The sequence below is a fragment of the Dipodomys spectabilis genome, unplaced genomic scaffold, assembly GCF_019054845.1.
Source record: "Dipodomys spectabilis isolate Male_0828 unplaced genomic scaffold, ASM1905484v1 ptg000176l, whole genome shotgun sequence".
Taxonomy (NCBI): Eukaryota; Metazoa; Chordata; class Mammalia; order Rodentia; family Heteromyidae; genus Dipodomys; species Dipodomys spectabilis.
The window spans coordinates 5,842,243-5,846,984 of record NW_024870853.1 but is presented as its reverse complement, the minus strand read 5'-3'; positions in this window follow the sequence as shown (position 1 = coordinate 5,846,984).

The following is a 4,742-nucleotide window of genomic DNA, read 5'->3' as shown; positions in this document are numbered from 1 at the left end:
TAATGAGTACATTTCCTATTGAGCATTGTTGCCTCCTCCTTTATTTTCCCCCTACCATCCCTTCCTTCCCACCTCCACAACTCCTCTCCCCACTTTTAAAGTTGTAAAGTTCATTTTCAACATAGTGTTTCGTACATCTCATTGTTACAATGGGTCAACCTGTATCCTTATTTGGGCATTTTGTTTTTTCCCTTCCCCTCCCTGAACTAGAGAAGTGTATATACAAGATGCAGGACACTGACATCAAATACAGTGAAAATAGGGGTTTTACCATGGGGGAGAAACATACAAAGTAACAACAAAACCACATGGAACATTAGAAATACATTAGAAATAATAGCAAGAAAGAAAAAAAAAAAACATTTGTATCCCTATCTTGTGGTTCATTTTGCTTAACATCATCTTATATGATCATCTGTACATAGCTTTTGGCCTTTTCTTAGTTATTGCAAATAAGGGAAATCATGGGACCAATGTTTCTTTGGGCGTGAATTACTTCACTTAATATAATTTTTTCCAAGTCTTTCCATTTCCTAACAAATGGGACAATGTCATTCTTTCTGATAGAGGCATAGAATTCAAACAAAAAATAAAATACCTAGGAGTTAACTTAAATAAAGAAGTGAAGGACCTCTACGATGAAAACTTTAAAAACTTGAAAAAGGAAATCAAAGCAGAACTTAGGAAGTGGAAAACCTCCCATGCTCCTGGATTGGAAGGATCAACATCGTGAAAATGGCAAAACTTCCAAAGGCTATCTACAAATTTAATGCGATACCTATCAATATTTCAACTTCATTCTTCAATGAAATAGAAGAAGCAATCCAAAAATTCATATGGAACAATGAAAGACCCCGAATAGCAAAGATGATCCTTAACAGAAAAGACAGTGCTGGAGGAATATCAAATTTCAAACTCTACTACAAAGCCGTAGTAATCAAAACAGCTTGGTACAGGCACAAGAACAGACCTGAGGACCAATGGAATAGAATTCAATAGCCTTCTTATTATCTTTTTTTGGGAGGTGGGTCTGGTCGTGGGGCCTGAACTCTGGGCCTGGGTGCTATCCCTCAGCTCTTCATCTCAAGGCTAGCACTCTACCACTTGAGCTACAGTGCCACTTTTGGCTTTTTTCTGCTTATGTGGTGCTGAGGAATCGAACCCAGGGCCTCATGCATGCAAGGCAAGTGCTCTACCACTGAGTCACCTTCCCAGACCGAACACGGGTTGACTCATATTGGATCAAAAAAGCAAGACATTTGAACAGGATCTAGAGGAATGTGCTGAGTTCAAAGCTGAAGAATGGGAGGGGGAAATTAGATGGGATTTAAAAGCCAAGGATTTCCTATTGATTCTGCCTAGGTAGTCTCATTTGGCCAGGCTCTCAAGCCACAAACCATATGTGGCCAGTTTCAGGAAAGCTGCAACAGGATCTTTCCAATAAATCAGTTCTGGCAATATATTGACCAGTGTTTTCTAGACCACCTCTAATATTTCTTGATAAAACAAATGATTCACAGCCCTAACACCTAGTAATTATTCTTTTGGATTATCTATTCTAATAATTTCACAGGATGAAAAATGTACTATATCCCACCAAGGAGAAAGGGCTCACCCTAAAGTCATTTAGCCAGTAAATGGCATTGCTGTGACTAAAGTCATACTTTCCTACTGCCACTTGTCAGATGCCCTTTCCACCAGTATCACAGGAATTTAGTACTGGAAGAGACTGAGTAGCCAAACCATAGCACATTGGATGTTTGAATAACTATGCAAGACCCCTTCTCTGAGTACATAACATTCTGTCTCAAGACATCTTAAGTCTCAACTTGGTGCCTAGCTTACACAAACTGAAGAGATTTACAAAGCATATAAATTGAAGGCAGAGAAATAACCCAAACAAGAAGAGGCATCGGACCTGTCTTAAAGCTTTAACACGTTTTATCATAAAATGATCAGTTTAATCTAAATGTGTGGATTTATTTGTATACTCTCTATTTCATTAAATTGTTTGAAATATGACTTTATATGCCAAAACATACTGTTTAATATTACTGTAACTTTGTATTATATTTAAAATCAAGATGTATAATGCCTCTTGCTTTCTTCGTGTTTATCATTGTTTTGGCTACTGGGATCTTGTCATTCCTTATGAATGTTAAGTGAATTTTTTCTATTTCTGTAAAAGAAAAGCCATTAAAATTTTAATAGGGATCTGCACAACAGTTGGAATAATAAAGACTACTTGACATTACTTTTTCAATCAATAAATATCTTCCTGTTTGTGTGCTTATCAGTTTTTTCATCAATGTATTACACTTTTGAGTGTCAACATCTTTTTACTCCTTAGTTACATTTAATTGCAAGTATTTTATTCTTACATATGTTATTGTAAATAGAATTTATTGTGATTTTCTTTTCAGACAATCCATTGTTGGTTTAAAGAAATATTATTGAACTGTGGTGTTAGTGGCTCAAGCCAGTAATCCTAGATACTCAAGGGGCTGAGATCTATGGATCACAATTTAAAGCCAGCCCAGACAGACAAAAGTTTGAAAGTAAAGTTGTGGACTAAAGTGGTAGTGAGCCAGTCTTGACAGTAAAAAGCTAAGACAGAGTGCCAAGTCCCTGAGTTCAATCTCCAGGACTGGTGGAAGGAAGGAAGGAAGGAAGGAAGGAAGGAAGGAAGGAAGGAAGGAAGGAAGGAAGGAAGGAAGGAAGGAAGGAAGGAAGGAAGGAAGGAAAGAAGGGTGGGAGGGAGGGAGGGAGGGAGGGAGGGAGGGAGGGAGGGAGGGAGGAAGGGAGGGAGGGAGGGAAGAAGGAGGGAGGGAAAGAGAGAGAGAAAGAGAGAGAGAAAGAAAGAAAGAAAGAAAGAAAGAAAGAAAGAAAGAAAGAAAGAAAGAAAGAAAGAAAGAAAGAAAGAAAGAAAGAAAGAGAGAGAGAGAGAAGAGAAGCTGGAAAGAAAGAAAATGAGAGGGAAAAAGAGAGAAAACAAAGGGAAAGAAAGAAAGTGAGAGAGAAAGAAATCTAAAATAACAACAGATGCTGGAGGGGATGTGGCCAAAAGGGAACCCCACTGCATGGTTGGTGGGAATGTAAACTTGTTCAACCATTTGGAAAGCAGTATGGAGGTTCCTCAAAAGACTACATAGAGCTCCCCATGACCCAGCAATCCCACTTTTAAGCATTTACCCCAACGATCACAAACAAGGCCCTACTAAAGCTACCAGCACAACTATGTTTATTGTAGCATTATTTACCATAGCTACGATATGGAACCAACCCAGATGCCCCTCAGTAGATGAATGGATCAAGGAAATGTGGTGTATGTTGCAACAATGAGAAGTACAAGTTGTCATGTCGAAAACGAACTTTACAACTTTGGTGGGGGGGGGGGAGGATTGGGGGGGCGGGGGGAGGCTGGGAAGGAATGGGAAGGGGAAACAAAGGAGGAGGCTACAATGCTTGATAAGAAATGTACTCACTATCTTGCCCATGTAATTGTAACCCCTCTTTCCAGTATTTTCACAATAAAAATAAATAAAAATTTAAAAAAGAAAATGTGGTATATATATATATATATATATATATATATATATATATATATATATATATATATATATATATAATAGAATCCTATGCCTCCATCAGAAAGAATGACACCGCCCTATTTGTTAGGAAATGGAAAGACTTGGAAAAAAAATATATTAAGGAAGTAAGCCAGAATCAAAGAAACATAGGTCCCATGGTTTCCCGTATCTGCAATAACTAGGACAAGCAGAAGAGGGCAAAGGCTATGTCCATATGACCATATAACTTAATACTAAGCTAAATGAACCCCAAGATAGGGGCACAAGAGGTTTTATCTTTCCTGCTGTTCTTTATAATGTACCTATAATGTACTGTGTGAATTTTTTTGTTTCTTTGTATATTCGTCCCCCATGGTACAACGCCTGTTGTCACTGTATTTGATTCTGCTGTCCTACATCTTGTATACACATTTTTCCAATTTGGGGAGAGGAAGGGAAATAACAAAATGTTGAAATAAAGATAAAGGATGATCCATTGTAACAATGATATGTACAAGACACTATGTTGAAAACGAACTTTACAACTTGGGGGGGGGGGGGCTGGGGAGGTGGGGAGGAAAAGGATGTTAGGGGAAAAACAAAGGAGGGGTAACAATATAATAAAATGAAAAATTTAAAAAGAATATAGAATAATCAATCTCATAGAAGTATGAAACAGCTGTTATGTTATCAGGATTGGAAAAATGGGGAAGAGTTGGTCAAAGTGCACATAGTTCCAGTTACACAAGATGAATAGCTTCAAAGATTTACTGTACAGTATAAGGCTTACAGTTTATCCTGTTATATTTTATAACATTAGGAAAAATATCTATCGTATGTTAAATATTCTTGTAATAATAAATGAAGAAAATTATTAGAGGTGGTTGATATGTTTATGATATTGTTTATGATATTTTATGACACTGTCCTATATATATATATGTGTGTGTGCATATATGCATATATGTGTATGCATATACGTGTGTATGTACATATCATATACATATATATCTTCAAGCTCATCATGATACATGCATTAAATATCTACAGTTTTTGTATGTCAGTTATGCTTCAAAAATTAATATGAAGCTATATTTATTAAAATATTATAAAAAGGGTTTGCATTTGAAGTCCAAGCCAATCCTCTATTTTTAGAGCACTTGTCACTTTCAA